The sequence below is a fragment of the Neolamprologus multifasciatus genome, chromosome 5, assembly GCF_963576455.1.
Source record: "Neolamprologus multifasciatus chromosome 5, fNeoMul1.2, whole genome shotgun sequence".
NCBI classification, from domain to species: Eukaryota; Metazoa; Chordata; class Actinopteri; order Cichliformes; family Cichlidae; genus Neolamprologus; species Neolamprologus multifasciatus.
In genome coordinates this window covers 37,865,631-37,891,520 of record NC_140443.1, presented here as the reverse complement: position 1 = coordinate 37,891,520, position 25,890 = coordinate 37,865,631, and the positions used below count along the sequence as shown (strand labels likewise).

General features: G+C 41.2%; 1 protein-coding gene and 1 long non-coding RNA gene across 6 annotated transcripts in view; one reads left to right on the top strand and one right to left on the bottom strand.

The window, feature by feature from the left end:
• The window catches only part of LOC146519281 (receptor-type tyrosine-protein phosphatase gamma-like), a 303,364-nt gene that overhangs the window by 185,361 nt on the left and 92,113 nt on the right, over positions 1–25,890 (bottom strand). The window lies entirely within an intron of this gene.
• Positions 14,847–16,005, top strand: LOC146519282 (uncharacterized). Its single transcript, XR_014874024.1, has 2 exons — positions 14,847–14,978; positions 15,142–16,005. It is a non-coding gene; the product is annotated as an uncharacterized LOC146519282 (long non-coding RNA).

Below are 25,890 nucleotides of genomic sequence, written 5' to 3'. Positions count from 1 at the left end.
TGACTGTGCATCACGGTATGACCAGAGCCTTCTGCTTGGTGATTTTAATATACACGTCTGCTGCCCGGGGAAGCCCCTGGCTAAGGACTTTCTGGACTTCGTGAACTCTTTTAACTTTGTTCAGTCTGTTAAAGGTGCCACTCAAGAACGCGGTCATACACTGGTTTTGTTTTTAACTCATGGTTTATCTGTCCATAACGTACTCGTCGAGGATGCGGTGTTGCCATATGCCTATTTTATGTGACATTGTTCTTTTTAATCCTGTTGTTAAGTGGGCTGCTCGATGTTATCGTGCTTTGGCTCAGATACCGCCGAGCGGTTTTCCATATTGTTTGACCAACTTATTTCTTATCCTCCTGAGTTGTCCACCTCAGATGGATTCGTTTCTTGTTTGGATTCTGCTTGTAAATCTGTCCTTGACGCTGTCGCTCCTTTTATATTCAGACAATGCAAGCCAAAGGCTAGTCCTTGGCTAACTGATTTTACCAGAGCCGCTAGAAAAGGATGTAGAAGATGTGAAAGACGGTGGAAAAAAGATAGGCTGTGTGTCTCTATGGAAGCTCTTAAGACTAGCTGGAAAGTCTATCAGGGAGCAGTAAAGGCTGCCAAGCACTCCTATTTTTCTCAACGTATTGCTGCCAGCTCGCATAACCCTCGTGTTCTATATAACTCTATAAATTCTGTACTTAATCTAGAAGGCTATATTCTTTTACACTCTTCTGCGGTTATGTGCAATAAGTTTCTTAATTATTTTGTGGACAAGGTTGCTAGTTTGAGACCTCCGACTCTACCTATTGCCGACCCAGCCATGCATGGTGCTTGCTCAAGTCTGTTCTCTGCTTTTCTACCAATTGTTTTATCTGATTTAGAGAAACTTGTGTTGAATGCTAAACCGTGTGGCTCTCTAAATGACGTTGTTCCTCCCCGTTTTCTTAAAAAGGTATTTCCTATCATCGGACCACACATTCTGAACATTATTAATACTAGTCTTTTGTCTGGTCAAGTACCTAAGGAGTTTAAGCATGCAGTCATACATCCTTTACTTAAGAAACCGGGCTTAGACAGTTCAGTCATATCAAATTTCAGACCCATCTCTAAGCTTCCCTTTCTTAGTAAGATTCTGGAAAGGATTGTTTATATTCAGTTGATGGACTACTTGAATGACTCTAAATTGTCAGAAATCTTTCTGGCTTTAAGCCATTCCACAGTACGGAGACAGCCCTCGTAAAAGTTATGAATGACATCCTGATAGTGACAGACTGTGGTAAATATGCAGTGCTGGTCTTGTTGGACGTGACCGCTGCATTTGACACAGTGGATCCCGATTTGCTGATCTCCCGCTTACAGCACTGTGTGGGAATTTCTGGTTCGGCACTTTTGTGGTTTAAAATCTCTTAAATAGGACCTTTTGTGTTAAGTTGGGGTCAGCTTCATCCTCTGTGGTCCCCCTGCTTTGGGGTGTGCCACAGGGATCTATTCTTGGGCCATTATTGTTTTCATTGTACCTTTTGCCTCTTGGCACAATTTTCTGAAAACATAAAATGCCATTCCATCTATATGCAGATGACTGCCAGCTCTACTTACCTTTTAGTCATTCTGATAGTCTCCCAAGTCAACCTCTGCTTGACTGCCTTACTGATGTCAAAGCATGGATGGCAAAAATCTTTTTAAATTTTAATGACATAAAACATGAAGATGAACATAAAGAAACCTGGAGATGGAAACGTGACATGAGAAGAATAAACAATCTGATGATGAACAAAGGGAAACTCACACAATATATCTACATAGGAATGACGAGGGAAGTGGAAACACATGGGGAACACAGCTGGGATGAATAGACTTAATGACACAGGGGAAGCAAAACTACTGAACGCAGGACAAGAGACTTTCAAAATAAAACAGAAACACAGCAAGATGCAAACCTAAAGATACAGGCTTGACAGTGAAACCGGGGGGAGAACAAACTGAGGAGGCGGAGCGGGCGAGAGACATCGTAGCCAGAAAATGGTCACAATTACAATTTCAAAAAAGAATAAATTGAATGTATGCAGGTTTCAATCTTAATTTAAACATATTCTAGCATTCCTTATCTCATATTATCTTTAATCGTCTTAGCTTTAATTAAAAATGACTTTTATCATTGCTGAATGTCATCACATATACTTTATTATTTTAACATTGCTCCTTCAGTTGACAGATCCCATGCTTCCTCTCCTATTTCCAGTTTCCTGTGTCTCAGTGGAAACCATGTTCAGAACCTCTCTTTGTTCAGCCTCTATCTTTAAACAGTCATCACAAAGTTGATCTTTCTCGGTTTCCTCTTTGGATCTTGGAAACTTTCTTTTAAATTTCTCCAGCTGGACCTTTTTGTCTTAGTGCCGCAGGCTCACAACATCCTTACTGATCTCTCCACTTCACCTCCAGGTGAGAAATAGGGGTGTGGCTGTATGCAGATAGTGTGCAGATTGTGTCTGATTTGTTATAGTTGGCCGGTGCACATGTATCCTAAATCTTATGTGATTTTGCATGCAAACTTGTTTTTTCCTAGCATAAGAATATTTCCATGTACATAATGGTGAAGGAGGCCCACTGTTATGTTTGAATAAATAAGAGTCCTTGCAAGTGGGCATATTGTAAAAATATCTTTGTACTAGTTGGATTAGCATTCATTAAATTTCCAATCAGTACGTCGAATAAAGAGCGGATTCTGCATTCATTGTAAAGATGGTGAATCCTCTCCTCCATTCCTACTTGTGTCATTAAAATATCAAGCAGGCAGCAGTTGAAAGAGTTTTATGTGTAGGTGCTTTAAGGTTTTTAAAAAGCAGACCTGCTGTGAAGTGAAACAAGATTCAGGACTGATTTACATTTGAGTGATACAAGTAGAAATCACTGGAACAGAACATTCAAGGCATGGAAATGCACAGAGACTCAGGAGAAACGAGGGATGGAAAATGGACACAGTTGGGGAAAACACAGAGGTGCAGACAATCAAGGTAATGAGACAGCAGAAGTAAAACGAAAGGTAAGACACAGAGGACAGCTACTACCAAAATAAAACAGAAAGTAAAACCAATAACTAAATGGGGAAACACTAAACGTTCTCTGACACAGGATGTGGAAACAGAAAACAGAAGGAACAAAATAACTCTGAATACAAACAAAGACAGGAATAATAATTAAAGAGTCAAAACATTTAAATACTAACCGATAAACTAATTGAAAATCAAAATCAACTGAAAATCAAAGAACAGTATAACACCCCTTTATTCCTTGCAGAATAAAAATAAACTAAATGACTGTTGCACCTGCAACAACTGGCATTTTCAGTTGATTTACCTGCTCGTCATCTGATAACATGAGAGATGAAAAGTGAAGTGCTTTGTCACCTTTTACAACTGAAATAAATGCTGTAGCGTTACAATGGCTCAAGTTCAGTTTTTTCCAATGCTTTTACTTTGAATTATTATTATTATTATTGTTGTTGTTGTTGTTGTTTTGTGTATTTGTGGGACTTTTGGGTTGTCATGACCACCGATTAGTGACCATGAGCATATTTGGGGAATGACTCAGATCACTGCAGTCTGAGACCCCTCTGTTGGTTTAGAGATGGTCTTTCCCTTTTCAGGTAAATGGCCTCCTTGAGTCCTCGCTCAAACCAACATTCATCTCTGTGTCTGTGAAGGTTCTCAGTCATCCAGGTCATCGTAGTCAAAGGAGCTTGCAAAGAAAAGCGTCTGGACTTCTTTAAGTTACTTGAAGACGTTTCACCTCTCATCCGAGAAGCTTCTTCAGTTCTAAGGTCAAATGGTGGAGAGTCCCAGATTTAAACCTAGTGGGAGTTTCCCCCCACAGAGGGACAAAAGGACCCCCTGATGATCCTCTAATCGCCTGAGCCAAGGTGTGAAACTGGGTGTGGGTCACAATCAGTCAGAGTTTCGGGTGAGCTCATTGTGAAACCTGGCCCCACCTTATCATGCGAACTCCTGAGGTCAGATGGCCCTCATCTCTGTTGTACATCCTCATCATTAGAAGAGTGACCACTGGCCTGTAGGTGTAAATAGACTGCAGAGTTCTGACGAGGTAGCTCTTCTGTGTTGTTATTATATTGTTGTTACATGACTGTGTTTGCACCAGGGGACCTTAGGCTGACCCCTAAAGATCTTTTCATATAGTATGTTTTGGGGTTTGAAGCCACAAATAAACTTTTGTTTGTTTTTTTTTGTTGCTGTTTTAATGTGTCTTCAGTTGTTCCCATACTCCTGAGACATAAGAGATCATCAAAGGAGCTAGGCCCCCACACCTGGGGGGGGCCTCAGATGTTCCCAGAGAGGTGGAGTCTAAAACCCGACCTGACGCATACACACAGACACAAACATGCATTCCCACCCTCATGCACACATAAACTAATACTCAGCACTCGCCCAATGTAGAGACAAACCGAAATGAACACTGTACACACACTCACACTCCCCGAACATACTCTACACTCCCAGGTCCAGGTACCATCACCCGCAGAGGGGCAATCCGCCCCCAGACCCAGGAGATGTTACCCTTTGCCCTGGGTTGGAGGCAAGCAGACCGCCTCTGGTCCTGCAGCAGCAGGGAGGCCAGCATCTCAGACCCAGACCAGATGACCACCTCCTCCCCCTGGTCTCCCGCCCCTAACGCCAATCAGAGAATGGAGGTGTGAATACCCCATACCTCTCTCCGCCCACTCATATGTGGTGTTGCTGTGTGCGGTTCTAAAATCTGAAAATCCAAACTGGATGATTGAGCATTAAGACATAAGCAACATAGAGTGTGCTGTGCAGCGAAGAGTGCTCAGACCTCTACACTGAAGAAACCATACAGACAATCCATAAATGCATGGCACAACACAGACGAGGCACCGCGACAGGACATCTGCATCTGCACTGCTCTACTGCAGTACCCAAAGCACTTTACACAACATGCCTCATTCAGCGATTCACACACGTTTTCTATCTAATATTCATACTGCCATGGGGGCAATTTGGGGATAGTATGCTGCCTGCAGCTCTTTGGCATGCTGACTAAATAAACCAAGTTTCACCACCAACCTTCCAATTAGGAGATGGCCTGATCTACCTCCTGAGTGGACGAAACTAGAAACTTTGAGATATTGTAGTTAACATACGTGATCGTGTTGACCATAGTGTCTCAAGGGTATGCCCTGTTATTGTATGTCAGTTAAATCTTAATCCCGTGTCTTACAGAGTTTAAACGCTTAAACACCAGCACACATTTTAGATCCAATAATTACACAGCTGCAAATGTAACACAACAATAATTCATCAGAACAGTTGTTTTCAGGGAGGGTTGTCTGTTTAGATCTTTGTTTACTTATAGAATCATTTTCCTTCCTTTAGTTTTGTAGTGTGTCAGTGTTACTGAAGCATTATCTTGATTTTTTGTTTAAATATTAAATAAATGAATTAGAAATATGTATCAAAATCACTTTGATCAGCAAACACATTCTTAAGCCAGGTGAGTTACAGCATTAGGGCAGGACATAAAACTCTCCTCCAGTTCTTGTAATCTGTCATAAGCAGTCACTCTGCTTTTTTTATCTGCCTTTAGAAGACATAAAAAAAGGGAAGTGAGTAAACATGTGAGCCACTCTAGAAACATAGCAGAAATGGACCCAATGTGGACTCTAGCCTCTCAACCTCTGCTGTTCTGGAACACTTCAACACCAGAACCATCATCAGGGCCAAATGACCTCCAACGCCGTGACACCAGCTGGGTCTCAGGAAGAAAAACAACAGCAGTTTGCCTCAGTGACCACACTGACACACCTTCCTGCCAGCAGAGAGATGTTTGACTTCAAAGACAGTAAATCCATATCAGAGACAAATTTAATTTATTCATATCTTCTGCTCTTTTCATCTAATTGTAACCTCAGTAACTTCATTATATTTAATATAATTTTTACAATTTGTCTTATTCTGCCACACATTGCTGCACAATGTGAAACGCTCTGGAGACAGAAAATTATATGTATGTTTTTTGCTTTTTCAAAACGTTTACCATATTTTCCACACTATAAGGCGCACTTTAAAGACCTACACTCCCCCCCGAACCCTGTGCCATCAGAAACTGAAGTTGGATAAGCTGGAATTTTAGATGGCACTCATCATCAGAAAGGTTGCCGACCCCTGATTAAAAGTGTTGATTATTATTTTTTTACAGAGTTTGCTGTCTCAGTGATAGTTGTATATCATATCACTTCAAACAGAGGTGATCCAGTAATGCTGCACTAATGAATTAAACTATTCTCTTTAGCTAAAGTTATTAAGTTAGCTAAGAGTTGGGATGCTGTGTAAGACATAAATAAAGCTCAAACACAAAGGTTTGGACACTGTGTTTGACCCTGTTTCCCTACTGTAGGGGTCTCTGCAAGCATACAGAGCTCTGAGAGGGTCCAAGATGACAACTTTGGGATTCTACTAGAAACAGTCGATTTGTTTGTCAAAGCTGAATCCAGGGCAAACTACACTAAATTAGCATTTTTAGCTAGCAGCTACAATAAGCATAAAAGTTACTGTCCGGCTCTCATTTGTTAACATGACGCTTGTTCACATGTAATACATTTATTACCAACCTGAGAGTTTATCTGCTGGTCATTCAACATGACGAATGACTTCTGAAGTCTGAATTCGGCTAAAGATGCTGTAGATTCAGCCAAAAAACTGAATTTTGGAACTGAAACTGAAAATATTCGAGAGCTACATTTTTAAAGGACAAAATACAGTTTCAAAGCAAATGAATTCATTTTCAAAATATAAAATTCAATTTCAATGTAGTGACCATCATTTTCAAACTAATACATTGAATTTCAAATTAAGCTAGTTCAAATTCAGTTTTAAAAAGCATTTATTCAAGTTACAGTTCAGATTCAATCTGAGCAATTTAAATTTGAATTTAACTTATTCAAATTCAGTTTCTGATGGCACAAAGTTTATTTTATTTTCTAAATAAGTTGTGTTTCTCTTTTAATACAAAGAAGCAGCTTGTTGCTGCAACATTCTTGCCTGTGCTGGATTATGGAGATATTCTATATATGAATGCTTCTGCTCAATGTCTTCTAATGGTTGATTCTGTGTATCGTGCGTCTCTGAGCTTCATCACTAACCGTAAATTTCAGACTCACCACTGTGAGTTATACTCTCAGGTAGGACCTGCTTTGGTAAGTCGGAGGAACTCTCATCTATACAGTTTTATATATAAGGCGATACTGGGGTTGCTGCCTTCTTATCTATGTTCCCTGCTTGTAATGAAACATGCTGGTCGGTATTCTCTTCGTCCGCATGGTTACTTGTTGCTTTCTGCTCCATTTGCCCGAACTGAACTTGGTAAAAGAGCTTTTGTCCATTTAGCTTTTGTCCATTTAGCTTTTGTCCATTTAGCACCCTCGGCTTGGAACAAACTGCAGAAGGAAAATGACTGAATTCATTTCATTAAGTGCTTTTAAATCTGAACTACAAATCCTTGAGGCCAAGTCCATAACATGCAACTGTTTCAATTAGATTTTTATTGTCGTTTTAACTATTTTTTTATTTTTATTTGAATTTTATTTTATTTTATTTTTATTCTTTCACTTATTGTTGCATGTGTGTTGTTGCTGCCTGTGTTTGAGTCATTTCTGTAACTGTGAGACATCTGCTGCTGCCTATCTTGGCCAGGTCTCCCTTGAAAAAGAGGTTTTTAATCTCAATGGGATCTTCCTGGTTAAATAAAGGTTAATAATAAAATAATAAATAAAAAGTTCTGCCCATAGTGATAACGCACATTTATTAGGGCCGCAATGCTTCATCAAGTAATTCAGTTATTAAAAATCTTGGATGTTTCGTTTAATACACGGCTCTGCCTGACGTTACCACACAGTCCTTTATCAAAGCAACTGATCAACTCCAGCATGAAGAAAAGCAAACTTCCATCCCTCGCCATTTGTTTTACAGAGAAACATGTGCAGAAGTTCTAAGCACTCTAGCAGGACGAATTCTCTGCTGCTGCCCTGTACGCTGTCTCATCTCCATCAGAGATGACCTCAGTCACAGTCGTGTCATCACCAAACCTGACGAAGTACAGAGCGCAGCCCTGTGGGGATCCAGTGCTGAGTGTGCGGGAGAGGACTGACTGAGGTCGGATGGTGAGGAAACCTTTGAGCGGGTGGCAGGGGGGATCTGAAGGTGGTCTGATGTGGTGGTGAGGATGTCTGCCATAGTCCACAAAGAGCATCCTCACGTAGTCCTTCCTGTCCTCCAGATGGCTCTGTGCTCTGTGAAGGGTGATGGCATCTTCCGTGGACTCTGTGGACTGGTGGGGGTCAAGGCAGGTGGGTAGACAGTCTCTAACATGCTGAGACAGGATCAACACTTCATGACTACAGACGTGAGTGCTGCAGGTCTGTAGTCTTCCAGGCTGTCTATACCAGTCTCTTTGGGGATGGTGGATGTCTTCAGATGGGAACAGTGGCTGAACAGCCTGGTGATGCCTGTCAGCAGCTCTCCTGGGGTTCACTGCTCTCAATCTCCTCCTGACGTCAACTTCCTGGAGGGAGAGTGATGAAGGTGGCCTCACACCAAGCAAAGACGGTGCTGAGCTCCTCTGTGAGTTTGAGGCTGCGTCTACACTAATGTGTTTTTGTTTGAAGACGCATCGCTTTCTCTCCGCTTCGTCCTCCCGTACTGTTTGTGCTGAGGGAAAGCGCGGCGTTTTGAGAACGCTCTCGAAAACGCACACGTTTCAAAACGGTGCTTTCGTGTCGCGAAAACTGAGACTTTCTAAAACAATGACGCATGTTAGTCATGTGATGCAGTCATGTGACCAATTACACAAAGACAGCGGAGGGCGTTATACAGCAGTTGTTTTGTTTGCTCTCAATTTTGACAGTCCTAATAGATTAATATCAGCTTGTACATGCTTCAGATAGCTTTAATTCAAATTCTTTAATTCTGCTTTGTGTTGTGATTTTGCGCTACATAAATAAAATGTCACTGAATTAAATAACTGACATCCTAGACTTCTGACTTTCATGAGCTATAAACCATAATAATCAATATTTTTAAAACAGGCTTAAAATATTTCACTTTGTGTAATCAACACATGAAAGTTGACCTTTTTGTATGGATTAAACTTTTTCCCCATTTTTCCCAATTTTTCAGATACGTATGTTTGGATAAACTATAAATGCTGATAAACATGTAGCTATATAGCTCCTCCCCCTTCTTGTTCCCAGCGTGCGTCTCAAACAGGGGAGGCGTGATTTGATGATGACCTCCAGCTGGGTTAGCGAGCCGTCTGCTCTGCAGCTGAGCCACAGACCGACCCCGCTACGTGATGCTTGTTGTCATTCTTACGTTGAATGACTTGTAAGATGTTTCCAGTTTATCGTGATATAAATGGTCAAAAATGATTTACCTGACTTCTGTTTCAAATAGTACCAAATCTGGAGTTTGGGAAGAAGCAGATTTATGATGTGTCTAATTTCTCCCACATGGAGACAGCAGTGGGGACTCACAGAGACAGGAAGCAGGCACTGTGTCTGCAGAGGTCCTTCCTGCCCAGGAGCACAAATCAGGTTAAATGTCATCTTTTTCATGTCCCCCTGCATTGATCTCATGGTCGTCTGTTCAAATGGTCAGCAGATCCTTTTATGCCCTTTATGAAATCAATGCATTCCTCTGCCCAACTCATAAAAGCATTTCTGTCTCTTGCTGTCCTTCTTGTGCACTCTCACACACACAGGCTGACTTTGCAGCACTTTTTTATGGATAATTATTTGTATGAATTTATAAGGCTGTTTGCTGAGCCACACGCTATGAGCTGGAATGAAGTTTCCCATCTTCACCTGACCTTTAGTCATATCTTTTCCCACCTTCTTTGTCTCTGTCTTTCTTGACTTTGTGCTTTTATGATTCTCTACTCTTCTTTACACTTTTCCATCGGCCTCAATTTCAGTTTTCTCCCTCTCAGTTCCTTTTCTGCTTTTCCTTTAGTTATAATACTGTTTGTATCAATTCAAACACAGTATTAAGGACTTTTTTTAATTATAAAGCCTGAGGTAAAGAAAAAAAAGTCTAAAACAATCTATAGCAAAGGAACACAGCAGTGAAAGGAGGGAAATATAAATGATCAACACTTGAATATTAGAGCAGTTACAGCCCTCTCTGATGAGTTCTACCTCAGCACAGCATTAGCTCCCACCTCCTGTTTCAAGCTCTGAACTTTCCGTTTCTCTTCCTTTGAAACTTCAATGTTCCACATACACCCCCCCCCTCCCCCAACCACAAACTTAACTACCAGACCAACAATCCCCATCCGATGGCACAAAGTCATGTTGGACTGGGAATAACACACAAACAAACCAATAAACAATCAAACAAACTGTTTCTTTATTCTCAGCTTTGTATTAACAGAAGAGTAAAACATTCCACACAGAGAAGCTCATATAGAAAATCCTGCTTCATTGAGATGCTCGTCTTCTTTTCTATGACTAACAGTAATTCTGTAGAGCTAGACAAGCTTGTATGTGGATCTGTTACAGTACAACTCTCCCACCTGTGACATATATACTGCATTTGCACCAACACGACAACCACAGAAACACCTCCTTATCTCATTTGGAATAGAGCGGTATCTCCCAGATTTGCTCTGTTTCAATGAAAAGGGAGCACTTCTCTAGAGTAAGCTCTTCTCCCCACTGAAGCATCCATCAGTACTTTGGAAAAAAGAAAAGAAATCAATGAAAATACAAAAAAAAAATTGGAGTAAAGATCAGAGTCCCAGACTTTTCAGCTACCAGTTGAAGTGCATCTTATGAAAAGCTCTTTACCAGTTGCTTTAAGGCAACTGTTGTTTGGGTTTGGCACTAGATAAATAAAATAGTAGCTGGACACTCACTTCTCTCTGGTACTCTGGTTCATTATGGCTCTTTGCTTTTGGCTCTCGGAGGAGGCGGACGCACTTTTTCTCCCTTATCTTCCCTGCTTAGTTCTTATGTCCTTGTCTAGTCTCGTGGTTTTTTGTATTACTTTCCCTGGAACAGTCTCTCACAGTCTGTTTCTAAAACCTAAAAGAGAATCATGGATTTGATCAACTGGTCTCTGAATGCTATTGACACCCTTTAACGAGAAGTCTGGGCTCGGGAGAACCCGAGTGCCCTGGAGGGACTTTCCTGCCGGATACACGATGGACGGGTGGCAGAGGGTCGTGTGCCTGGCGGGACTGTCGATCGAGGACGCTGAAGACATCTACCTATATGGAACCATGACAACAGGGTTCTTGCTGATTGGAGCTGGCTTGGCCCTGGCTTATCGGAGAATTAAGAGAGCGGAACCGACTTTAAAAATTACTGCTTCGCAGCTAATATGCAATACATAGCTTATTGGCCAGATGATACAGTTATAATGGGAAGTTGGTTGGACATGGAGCAAGAGGACTGTATGCCTTATTCTCTTGGTGCAATTGCTTTGTCTCCTGTTCGTTTTAAAAGGACGTACTACAACTGTAATCCAGTTATTCACAATACAATTCAAATCTGGAGACAGATCGTGAAAGAGTATAGACTCAGAGCCTTCTCGCTTTTGACACCTATTACAGCTAATCCTGCATTCAAACCCTCAGTTTTAGACGGGACATTTGATCGCTGGAAGGAACTGGGGTTGCGAAATGTGGGACACCTGTATTTTCAGGGTCTTTTGCTTCGTTTCAACAGCTTAAGGAGAAGGACAATTTATTAGCCTGTGATTTGTTTAGATACCTTCCAATAAGGAGCTATGTAAGGTCCCAATTACAACAATTTGAGTCTGCAACTCCAGGTAAGCTTGACCAATGCCTGGTGGATTGTATAACAGGAAAGCATGCGGTTGGTTTTATATATGAGATATTACAGTCACTCCGGCAGAAGGATACAAGTAAAATAAAATCAGCTTGGGAAAAGGAATTGGGGTCAGAAATTCATGATGATATCTGGACTAAAGGGCTCCGTTATGTTAATTCCTGCTCTATCAACGCCCGACATAATTAATTCAGTTTAAAATTTTGCACAGATTGCACTACTCACAGATTACTGTTTTGTAATTGTATTGGCTGTTCAAACCCCCCCAAGGCTGCCCACTGGGATTGAAACGATGGGACGAGGCGCGACTTCTCAGAACGGGCTCACTGAATGCAGCATGGTTAAGAGCTTGGAGACGAGGACCAGGATTTTTTGTCTCAGTAGAAGAGATTTATCTATAACATATCATTTATGTGCCTAACACCCAAAGAAATCCAGTCCTGACCAACCAGCCCCAACATGTCCAGCTGGATAACCACTGCTCATCTACCAACACCGGTGTACCGGTGTGTCTTTACTCTACTCCCTCTTCACCCATGACTGCAAGAATCTGCAAAAATCATCAAAGTCACCCATCACATGGACTCTTCACCCTCCTGCCCTCTGGGAGGCGCTACAGGAGCCTCCGGACTAAGACCACCAGGTACCAGAACAGCTTCTTTCCCACAGCTGTCAGACTCCTGAACTCTGCCTCCTGACATCTGACCCACGTTAAACTCATGGACTGGACACACACACACCGACAACCACCTACACACACACACAATGGACAACTGTACCCTCAAACACACAATAATAACATGGACTGAACCACCGCTCACAACCACCAGCACTTTATATAACCTCTGTAGAAATTATCCACATATCTCACTGACCTTAAATGGTAAATGGCCTGTATTTGTATAACGCTTTACTCAGTCCCTAAGGACCCCAAAGCGCTTCACACTACATTCAGTTCCCGTTCTGTAAATGCTGTATAGACAATCACTCTGTACAATACAATCATTATAATTCCACAACTTGCATAGTTCATATTTCATATTTCTGTATACCTTGTATACTCACTACAGCCTATAGATACTTATACTTATAGCATATTTATAACCAGTGATGGGAATAACAGCGTTGCAAGTACTTTTTTCAGTAACGAGTAATCTAACTAATTACTATTCCTATCGTTACAACGCTGTCATCGTTACTAACAGGAAAATGCGGTGCGGTTGAAGCTGTGTTCAGCTTACTGCATCTTATATCAGCTGCATGGAAGTAGCTGTAAGTAATCTGAGTGCTGCAGCTTTAAGCAGCTGCGCGCTCCCGCGGACGGCGATCACTTTCTGGTAGACAAATCACTTTTTGGCACAACCCCCTTGAGCTAGGGGGCAAAACAATCACATGAGTGCTGCTGTTTGACTGAAGAAGAATATAGTAGTTGTGGTAAGTCAATCACATGACCACTTTAAGGTGACAAAGCAACAAGGTGACATATACCAGCTCTTAAATTGTGTTGATAAGCCATGTAAAACCAGATAAACAATATATACACGTTTTTTCCTCAATATTTTCATCACATTTGCTGTCTAAGGACAGCGCAGCGAGCATGCTCTGCTTATGACCAAGAAATAAAAAAGCAGAACAAAAAACGCCCGTTTGTGTTGGTGGAAAAATGCACCATGTCGACCAATCAAAAAATGATATGGCAACATGACACTTGGTTGGTTAGGAAGTGGGAGAAGTTTTAGGAGTGACGGAGAGAGAAAGAGAGAGAGAGAGAGTTTTGAGATGTGAGAGATTTGTGACATTTAGTGTGTTTGGACTGTGTAGTTAGTGTGTAGTGTTGTGGTGGTAAGTAAATGGTAAATGCCCAGATAGCAGGGAGACATTGAACAGATGTTGATTTTCCATCTGAACCATCAGAATCGTCAGGCTTGAAATGTCAACACAAAACCAATGTTGAAACAACATTGAAATACTGATGAAACCTGACACTGACATTGAAATAACATTGATTCACTGTTGTTCTGTCATCGTTGATTGTTGATCTATTTATAGTTGACAAGGTGACAACAATCACGTTGAAAAACCATTGATTTATGGTTGAGCGGAAAATTAAAGCTGCTACCACTTGGACTATTCCATAGCCCCCCCTCTCACAGTGGTACATCCCTTCAGGTAACCATTGTCTTGTACAGTAGAGCGGGACATTAGATTTACTCTCAGCGCAATTGACCGGAGAAGGCATCAGTTCATGCACTGCACTGGCCTGCACCACGATTAATATAAGGTAAGAATGAATGACTTTTGTTCTATTCGTTATTTCCACGGTTGCATTTGAATAACAGTAAAAAACAAACAAACTTGTTAATGTAAAGTTTCGGACAAAATGTGGGAGCCCGAAATTGTGTCTACTTTCATTACAATCCGGCAACAAATAAATTGCACTGCGAACAAAGTCAACAAAGAAAACATTTTCGTTTCATACTTTCCCGTTATATTCCCTTACAAAGCTAGCTTTAACGCTTCGAGGGTCCTTTGTTCTTGCCGTCGCCTCGGCGCTTGACCCAGACTTTCGCTCTGTAGTTGCTTTTTAGCATAGTACTACAAAAAAATGTAAATCTGTGATATATGATTGATAAACGTAAAGGTAACTGTATAAATGTGTTCAATGACTTTGTTACTTTTAATGATTGGAGAGCACCCGCTTCGATTCGCACTCAATTCAAACTTTACGTTGCACGCTCACCTAACTTTACGTTGCACGCTCACCTAACTTTACGTTGCACGCTCACCTACCTTGCGTTTGCACCTTTTGTCCACATGTAAACTGCGTTTTATTATTTATTTATTAGTTTTTCGCCTCTCACTGCTTAAGCCATTAATCTTTCTGGAATTGTTTTTTTAAACAGATGCGACCTCACAAAAGATATTAGCTATGCTGTCAGACCTGACGACAGCTGTTAACGAACTCCGTGAGGAGGTCAGAGCCATCCGCCATCCCTGCTGCAATGAATCGGTAGATGCTGGGGTACTGCCTCTGGATTTGCCCTTGCACAACATTGAGGAGCTAAACAATGCAGAGGCAGCTCTTCAATCACAAGAGGCAAATAAGGCAATGGTAAGTATATAAAGGTTATGTACACTTTGTAACTATAAAGTGTAATAGCTGTCAGATGTGATTTAAATACATAACAACGGCCTGTTGATTAAACACACAAGCACTTGCATACACATTTAAGACATGAGACACGCTAATTCCATCTCTTAAAATGTGTCTATAGGTGAGACGCTTTGCCTTGATTGGAGGGACCACACTGGAGGTGCGAGTCCGCCGTGTAATGGCTTATGCCATTACAAACGAGCTGGCCTCGGTACTCAACTGGGCAGGGAAAAAAACCAAGGACCAGACAAAGCAAAAAATGGCATTTAAAGATACAGCGCTCTGAAAATGCATATATGGTGGTAAGTTTTACAGTTTTTTTGCTATATTACTTTGTCTTTCTTAATAACAAGACTTTCATGTCCGGTTAATCTGGAGATGGAGTCTTTGGTCTTTGGCTTGTTTAGTCCTCGGGTTGTAGTTGTACAGCCCGAGGACCCCATGTTTATTTTGTTTTAAAGGCTACACGGCACACCATGCTAAGACTTATCACTTTTTCCGCTCATAGCTCTTTGGGAATCAAATGCGGCAGTTTGCAGATTTACGCCTGGTGACTGTCATGTTTATCAGCCTAGGAGTTTACATACTTTCTCCCCGCTGAAGACAGTTAACAAGAGCTTATTCATGTGCTCTAATTCACTTTTTTTGTTTGTGTGTGTATTTTTTTCCTAGATGGCCTGACGCAGCAGTTAGGGGCAAACTCTATGTCCGAGTTTGTCTTTGCACAAGCAGTGCAGAAATGGCTCCGATACGCCCCAGATCGTATGGGTGGTGCAGGACGCACATCATGCATCCCCATCCCAGAGTAAAAAATTACAAACTTCTGTGAAACATATAAATGTAAATAGGAAACTGTCTTTTAATAAAGTATTTAGCAAACGAAACATGCCTATTGACCTTTTTTTGTTTATTTTTTTTCTCTGTTACATCACATGCAATGCTTTCTTATTTTAGGATATTAATATTGACATGATACATTGTGAGACATTTGTTGTTGTTGTTTTTATAAAGGGTGTCCAATTTGAGGAATAAGTACAATTATGTGTTTAGGTGGTTTAAGTATTGATGGAAACATGCAGTAGTTTAGTATTGGTTAAAATACCTATAAAGAAAGGTAGATTTCCAGTCATGATTTAACTGTTTTAATAAAAAGCAACTGTGCGAAAGAGGTGGAAAATCAACACCATAGCTCAACAGTGTTTCAATATCAGAATCTGACATTGAATCAATGTCAGGTTTCAACATTGATTCAACATCAAAACCTGACGTTGTTTCAACATTAAAAAAGGGTGCAAGAGTGACGTTAGGTCAACGTCACACTTCAACGTTGATTCAATGATGTCGCCTGATATTGACTCAACGTTGTTTCAATGTTTCCTTGCTATCTGGGTGGTCTGTATTTGTATAGCGCTTTTCCAGTCCCTAAGGACCCCAAAGCGCTTTACACATCCATTCACACACTGGTGATGGCAGCTACATTGTAGCCACAGCCACCCTGGGGTGCACTGACAGAGGCGAGGCTGCCGGACACTGGCGCCACCGGGCCCTCTGACCACCACAAGTAGGCAACGGGTGAAGTGTCTTGCCCAAGGACACAACGACCGAGACTGTTCAAGCCGGGGCTCGAACCGGCAACCTTCCGATTACAAGGCGAACTCCCAACTCTTGAGCCACGATCGCCCCTTGTGTGTCAAAACAATGAGGCGACTGCTGTCTCCAGGTAGAAAACAGTATGTAAAAATGAAAACATAACCGTAAATGTAAAAGACACGTGAGGTTGTGCTGAAAAGAATGATACCAAACAAGGCAAAGTAAACAATTTTTAAAGGTAAAATGTGGAGGAAACATCAAAAGTAGTTAAAATGGCCAATTATACCCTGGACCCTAAACATTTCTTCTTTTTTTTTTTTAAGTAACGCAATAGTTACTTTTCAAGTAATTAATTACTTTTAGAATTTGGTAACTCAGTTACTAACTCAGTTACTTTTTTGAAGAAGTAACTAGGAACTATAATTAATTACTTTTTCAAAGTAACTTGCCCAACACTGTTTATAACACACCTTCATACCGTGTACATTGTAACATACCCATAATAGACCAATATTTTGTATCCTCATACCTATACCTACCCTATAACATATATCTATATGTAATATATCTATATTATTGCTAAAGCACTTCTGGATGGATGCAAACTGCATTTCATGGCCTTGTACTTGTGACATGTGCGATGACAGTAAAGTTGAATTCTATTCTAAAAAGGTGTTCTCATTTCAGAGGTTTAATTTTATGCACATTACAATAAATATGCCTCAGTATTTGAAATTAAAATAATGAAAACTGGATATTTTCCCTCTGCTTCCCTCCTCCATGCTCATCATCTTGTTTCTGAGAGCCTGCCGCTCACCAGGTCATTAATGCACTTCAAGGATCCTTGTTAGCAAGAGACTATTAACGAGCCCTTGACTCTGCACCCTAGCATACCTATTACAATCTCCTCATTCATTTTCAATAGCAGATTTCTCTGTAACACAACTGATGTATGAAGGAAATGAGTGGGTGAGGTCGTTATCAGCATCTCTCATCTGCAGATAGTAGTTGAAAACATTAAAAAAAGTTAGAAAGAATATCTGAACAAAATCTTTCAATCATTCCAGTTCAAAACCGAATATTAACCCAAACAAATACAATGAAAATAACTTCTTCCTTTCACATATGTAGGACTTGATTTACTTCATTAGTTTAGTTGGCATGCTCTTAGCTAATTAGGAACATAATGAACCACTGGATTAAAGCTATTTACTCATTTCACATCATTTATAAGGCTTTTACAGGCACTTTGAAATACTGTTGTTGGATGATTCAATATTGTCTTCTAACTGTCTCTTGCTCTGATTTTAACACCAGAGGTCATCGTGCTTTTGAGGTTGTTACCCCAAACTCCGGGAAGCCTTTCTCAGTCAATCAGGTCGGCTGACTCTGTTATTTGTTTTAAGCCATTTTTATAGGTTAGTATTTCCTTAATCTTTTAGCTTCATTTTTTCACCATAGTTTGCAACCATGCATGCATGTACAGTGGCTTGCAAAAGTCTTCGGCCCCCTTGAACTTTTCCACATTTTGTCACATTACAGCCACAAACATGAATCAATTTTATTGGAATTCCAGGTGAAAGACCAACACAAAGTGGTGCACACGTGAGAAGTGGAACGAAAATCATACATGATTCCAAACATTTTTTACAAATAAATAACTGCAAGAGAATCCAGATTGCCACTAGGTGTGAATGTGCGAGTGAATGTGAGCGCGAATGGTTGTCTGTCCCTGTGTGTTGGCCCTGTGACAGACTGGCGACCTGTCCAGGGTGTACCCCGCCTCTCGCCCTATGACAGCTGGGATAGGCTCCAGCGCCCCCCGCGACCCTGAAAAGGAGAAGCGGAAGCGAATGGATGGATGGATGGTCCATTTGCACCCTCAAAAAATGCCTCTTTCCCTACCATCCCTGTAATGCATTCATAGTACAGATGTATAAAGTTGTGATCTTGGCATTTTCACATCTAGCTAGATCTACACAAATTATTTCTATCCAGTTTGTTCGAAACTGCTTTTAGCTAAAGTAAAGTTGCAGATTGCCAGGAAAAGAAAAGAAAACGTGCTAAGTTGAAGAAAGAAATGGAGACAGATATTAAAAAAAGACATGCCAGGAGAGGAAGACGGAAGATTATATTCAAAGTTCAGACTGTTAAGAAAGTGAAATTTCATTTACATGGGCCAGATTTACTTACATGTTCTGCCAGTACAAACTGGGTGTTTACAAAGAGGGCACAGTGACAAGATCTATTCCTATTTTGTTCCGTTCTTAAGGTACAAAATATATGGAGGAAGCATGCAAACTAAACAGACTTTCTATCTAACATCCTGAGTCACAGCTTCACTCTTCATTCTAAAATTAACTTCATCAAGTCATGAAGCTCGTCACATGAATGTTTAATCCTGACCTGGTTGTTCTCACTGAGCAATCACGTGGAGAAGACGACAACATCAGAGAACATCTTAGCAAACTGGTTCTTTAAAATTATTTAGGTTGAAATCGGCATATCGGAACAGCTTGAACATGTTAGCGTGTTAAAGTGGGATCAACTTTTGATTATATTTCACTTACATGACTTAAAATTCTATTTCAAGCAACAGAATGGGCAGTTGAAGGATTTCTTTTAAACTAGCAACAATCAGTACACCCAGATGGGGCTACAAATACATATAACCTAATCACAGGCACTTACACTTCTCGAAAGCTCATTAACTAACTGAGACTGCCGGTTGGGGAACCGCAGTGGGTTCAAATTCATGCAGTCGCTCATGTCATAATTACATTCTTTCAGTCTCCCCCAGTGGTAGTAAAGTTATCCAGACGTATGTACTAAGGCCACCTGTTATTACAGTAAAATTAAATTATTGCATCCACTCCTTCTATAACCCATAAGGATAAGCACTGAAGGCGAAGGAGGACACACATTTGAAAGCCCTTATAGAGGTATGCTTTTTCAAAAAAATGGTGATTTGTCAAATTGTACATACACAGTACAGTTTGAGTTAAAACATTTTTACATATATTTTAGGTTTCTAATACAAAGCAGTAATTACTATCCATTGCTCTTCCTTTCGCTTACTAGACTGTGTTAGTAGTCACTACAAATATTCAGAAGATGAGACACATGAGGCCATGGCTGTGCCATTAAACTTTAATGGACAAAGATAAGCTTTGGTTGAGGGACACATTCTCTCTTGACTGTCATTAGTTCGATAGCGTTTCTGAGTTTATTATCTTTAGTTCTTGGTTCTTTCTTACTCATGTTTGCTTCCTTTTGTGTCCTGTCTGTCCTAGTCTCGTCTTTGTCTCATGTGTTTGTGTCTATCTGGTCTCACTGTGTTTTGTCTCCATGACTGTCTGATTTCCCATATCTCTGACTTTTGCCCTTTTGTCTTCCTAGTCAGTCTAGCCCAGGCATGGGCAAACTACGGCCCGGGGGCCACATGCGGCCCGTTAAACGTTTTGATCCGGCCCGCCAAACTTGAAAAAAATTAAATAAATTAACCTTGTTAATGTTTTATTTCCCCTGCAATTCTGATGTTTCCTCACTAGATGGCGCACTCTAGATATATTGGCTTTGTTGAGGTGAAGCGTAGGCCCACGTTTGCACTTTACCCTGTGACCCACCGCCCCTCTATGAAGATGAGCGGACCCAAGAAAAGGAAAGTGGACAGAGAATGTCGAGTGTTCAAAAAGGAGTGGACAACTAAATATTTTTTCACTGAACACCGATCATCTGCTGTTTGCCTGATATGCCAAGAAACTGTGGCGGTTTTTAAAGAGTATAATATTAGCCGTCACTTTGCCACAAAGCATGCTAATTATGCTAGCAAGCTCTCAACAAAAGAACGGGAAGCTGCTGCTGAGAAGTTGGCAGCTAATTTGAAGGCTCAGCAAAGTTTCTGTCACCGTCAAACTGCCATTCAAGAGTCAAGTACCAAGGCCAGTTTTATGCTCTCATTCAAAATAGCAAAGGCCTTAAAAGAGAAGTTCAGCTCTCTGAAACTAAATGACTTCTATGCTTCACTCAATGATGCTGTGTTTCCAAATCTAAGGCGAAAAGCGCAGATGATGTTGGCTTTGTTCGGCTCTACCTTCGTGTGTGAACAGACCTTCAGCCTCATGAACATCAAAAAAGCCAGCCACAGATCCAAGTTAACAGACCTACACCTCAGATCCATCCTGAGAATCGCCACAACAAAACTAACTCCAGACTTTGATGTGCTGGCTAAAAAAGGAGACCAACAACACTGCTCCCATTAAAATGTGTGTGTCTCCGTGATACGCACGTTGTTAAAATGAACAGTGCGCGCAGATCAAATATAACGCTTCACAGACTGACTTGCTGCAACTGTTTTGTCCTTACACTGTTCGTTGTTGACTTTTGGCACCGGGGAAACAAATTGAAGAAAAGGAACAGGACAAGTACATCTGCATCTCCTACCGTGTTCATTTATTTGATTTTCAGTGTTTAAAGACTCACTTCGAAGTCAGAGATTTTATTGTAATGCTTTTCTTCATTTTCATTGGAAATTAAAGCACATGTTTTCTCCATATCTCAAGATGTTTATTTTCCCCCAATGAGGTGATGTTTTAAAAGCATGACATCTATCTGCTCCTGTTCCGGCCCCTTTGTCAAATGTTAGAACTCAATGTGGCCCACGAATCAAAAAGTTTGCCCACCCCTGGTCTAGCCTGATGTTTGATCATCTCTGCTCTCTTTTTTAAGTTCACATTTCTTAGTCTGTCTTAGTGTGTGTGTTACTTCCTGTTTTTTGACAGTCCCTCAATCTCATGTCTTCATATCTTTTTACTTGAAGCAGCCTTGAGGATATACTGCTGTATATCCTCAGCAATGCTGTTGGTTCTTCAGAGGAAGCTATTTGACCCACATCGTCAGAGAGCAACAGAAAGAAGCTTTTTTTTAACTGTCTTCTTCCATGTTTCTGTGCAGTTTAACACCTCTTCTATGACCTTCAATGCCTCTGCTGCTAGAACAAACATTTTTACCTACATGGTGATTAATTCTCCATATTTCACTGATCATTAATCTGACACCAAATCTCTGAAACCCACACATGGATTTCCAATTACACAATGCCAAAGTGACTACAAAGCAGCAACAAGCAAGTGTAGCTGTTGCTGTTCTGTGAGTCTATTGTGCAAGTGGTGTGATATTCCCATGTAGAAAGGACGGCCCTTACTCTGGGCTCCCTCTTTCTTCTGGCAACTGGTCCAAACAAACCAGCACACAGTCTTCATTAACAGTGTGCAAAGCAACTGCAACCTTCAGTTCTGTTAAAAAGAATTAGCACAATTACAATCTCATAGAGAAACATTAGAGCTGAGTGCAAGTCAAAAAGCACCCGACTAGCTAACGGGTATTAGCTTAGCATGCTAACTAAAAATGCTACTCGTGAATAAAGTTACTACCCATGCATCAAAATGCCTGTAACTTTCAGGATACATGCTAGTACTGCTTACAATCAAAATACATGTTGACAATTACCACTATAAGAATGTTTTCATTAATACACATACAAAACTGACAACAGTATCGCTCACAAGCACCTACCACCAGCTTGGGAGTTTTTTTCCTTTGCTGAGGCATGCGCTGTGCAGCAATTTGGAACCTTAACAGTTGCAGTTGCTGTGTTTGTCCACCAGGTGGCTCCAACTATTCACAAAGCACATCAATTTTGAGGAAATTCATTAAGCTATTTTCTAACTCTGTTACACAAGTAGCATCCACCAGAAGCCACCACAGTGAAAGGGCTGATAACACAGCAGCAGCTGACACGAATGTCCTCACGCTCACATAAAGAACACACATGCAATCTCCTTGCCTCTCCTAATGACGTGTGCTTAAATTTAGTCCTCTTATGGATCAGCATCTTTAGTGAACCTTCTAAAATCTCTCAGTGTTTCTTTATTTTATTTCAGTGAGCCACCTCACAGATGACAGACTGTAATGTACACAGGGCTTATAACTACTTACTCAAAGCACTTCAGTCTTTACCCACACAGTCACACTTTGATGGTTGCAGAGTAAACAAGGCTTTAGACCTTTCTGCAACAGCCTTAGTAGCTCCTTTCTTTTCCCCTTTTCCTCTCATTTCCCTTTTTTTTAGTCCTATGTGTCTGTGTTACGGCCCGTAGCCATAGGAAATCTGTGTGAGCTGCTGTGTTGTGTTTCTTTACTGTGTTTTAAGAATCTCTGCAGGTCCTTCCTCTAATAAAGAGCAGTGGGCTGCTGATTGGACCATGGATCGTGTGACTGGTTTCAATCAGCCGCTCTGACAGCTGCAGGGAGACAGAGAAGCGAGCGAGACAGCAGACTCAGACCTGGCCCTGGCTTCCAAACTCTTTGTGTAATTTTGTATCTGTGTAAGCGTGCTCCTTGAGAGCCGCCAAACGTGTGAATATGAGTCCAGTGCTTACGCGTGCATAGGCTGAAGCTGAAGGGGTGAGCCGCCGTTTCGCTTTGAACTGTTTTCTCCTGTTTCTGGGCGAGGAAGCGAGGGATAGTATTGTCATTTGTTTGTTTTGTTTCTTTCTCACGGTGTGTTCACACCGAACGCGATAGATGCGACCAAAAACACGTCAGACGCCCCTAACTTGACACGTGCAAATTCGCACCTCGATGCGTGTCCAACGCTAATTAAACGCACGTGAACCGGAAATGTGGGAGGAAGTTGTGCCAGACGGTATGTTTGCAAGATGGCAGCTGTCGAGCTAGCGCTTGAAGAGAGAGTCTCCCTCCTCTATTTACTGTGGAGAGCAGAGCAGCGGCGTTAAGGACGTCCTCGCCGTACCTGGGTCAATCAGGTCCTCCAGAGGCGTGAGCAGTTTGGTAAGTTTCACCATTTGCTCGTGGAGCTGCGCCTGGATGACGGCCGCTTCCAGCGGTACCACCGTCTGTCCCTTGGCCAGTTTGAGGACCTGCTGTCCCGCGTCGGTCCAAGCATCGCCCGCCTAGACACCAACTACAGGCGCTCAATCCCACCTGCAGAGCGCCTGTCCGTCTGCCTGCGGTTAGTAAAAGTGTTTAATACGGTAGTCCTTTATTGATGCCTGTGCTAATATATGCTAAACTATCGTTTACACACTGCTAACATGGATGTGCTATGCTAACAGTAAATGCCGTCGATGTTTACTGACAGCAAACGGTGGTACGGAGACGACTGCTTATAATATTTCTAGTGATACTCAAAAGGTCTCATCAAGTCCCGATTTAATTCGATTTACGATTGGTTGTCGGGGGAGTTCAGATTTTTCCAACTCGAGCGGTAGACGTGATACGCACGAATGCACAAAATGCAACACAAAAACTGACGCGCGTATTTTTTATCCGAGCGTCAAACGCGCCCGACGCGCTACTTTGAAACGCGTTTTTGCGTTGTGTTGTCGCGCTTCTGAATTTTCACGGGACCCGCAATCGCGCGTCGTCGCGCTTTTCCATTGACTTTACATGTAAACCTGACGCTTTGGTCGCGTCTATCGCGTTCGGTGTGAACACACCGTTAGTGTTAAGTTAGTTTTCTCTGGCAGGACTTAGTTGGTTTTATTTATTATTTGCCCGGGTTCACCCTGCAGTTGCGCTTCTTGTCACTTAATAAAATCACCTTTTTTTACTCATAGCCGGGTTCGTTGTTTGGCTTGGGAAAAAGGGCGGATACTTGCTTCTCTCTCCTCAGAATCTTATGTGCGTCTCTACACGCCCAGACTAGAGGCGTAACAGTTGGTATTCTCTCTACATTTGTTGGGTTTGTTTATAAGAGAAGATGATCCAAACTCAAAATGAGAACGATCAGAACAGTCTTTCTGTGTTAAACCTGTTTCAGGGTCCCAAGAAAGTGAGACTACTCTGCCACTCCTCTAATAATAGTTACTGGGCCTACAGGCCATCAGCCTAGCTTATCAAGAGTGCAACATGAGGTCAGTTGGAGATGTCTGATCACACAATTGTTACATAGTGAAGAGCAACAAAAAACTTTTAACACATGGGAGAAAATCTGAGAGGCGTTGAACTAATTCAGAATGTTTATTATTTTATTACCATGCAAGCTGCACGTCACCTACCTCTGTGGCATTATATGAATTCGACATGTGCAATTACCCTCTTAGACCGGTGGTGTGGTCATGTTGGACACCACTAAATACTAGAGGTGGGAATCACCATACATCCCACGATACGATATTATCACAATACTTAACGCACGATACGATATTGTTCAGTCTTGCAGCATCAATGAGACAGTCATCTGTATCAAAATACACGAATCCAAGTCATTTATTTGAGAACTGAAATTCATGTCTTTAAAATGAAATCACCGATCTTTGGTTTCTAAAAGAAAAAGAAAGAAAAAAAAACAAACGAAACAAATAAAAATAAGATACAGCACAACATAAGCTAAGTTAATGTTCAGTGAGAGGGACATTACTTGAATCACTGTCCAAGAATTTGAATTTTAGAATTTGGATTCTGTTCAATGGCAAATGCAGCGAAACAACACAAACATGTATTTTTGAATGTTTTTCCGGCTGCCAATTTGATCCTTTCTGTCCCATATAAGATGTGTGGCTGCATCAAAATGCTTGTTTTTTTTCTGGAATATGGCTGTTTTTTTTTTCCATGTTGTCCAGTGTTGTTAAGTGTATTTCAGCAGCAGTTGTCATCCTCTAGGGCTGCTCGATTATGGCAAAAATGATCATCTCGATTATTTTCACTGAGATCTCGATTATTTGACGATATTTATTTAACAATAACAATGTGTTGAATAATGACTTTAAAAAATAATATAAAATAGTGTGTAAATACTGATAACAGTGCAAATGTTTGCAATATAAGAAATAAATGAAAAATGTAAACATCTATGTTTAGTGAACTTTGCAGTGTTGCTCTGTGGTGCAGCTACGACACTGTAGCAAAGTTTACACACTGTGTCTACTTGATCCACGTCTGACTCATGAACCCATAATGTTTCCACACCACTGAAGTTTTTTTACCTCTCTTCAACCAACAGCATCACTCTCCTCTCCAAATAACTTCTGCTTAGCTTTCCGAGCTTCCCTCGGGTCCTCTTAATCAGCGGTCCCCAACCCCCGGGCCTCGGACCGGTACCGGTCTGTGAGTCGTTTGGTACCGGGCCGCGAGAGTTGAGGCTCAGGTGTGAAATGTATAGTTTTCAGGGTTTTTATCGGTTTTCAGCGTTATTTTGTTATCGTTTTTATCGTTTACTCGGTTTTCCTGGGTCTTTTCACGTGTGTTATGAATAAAT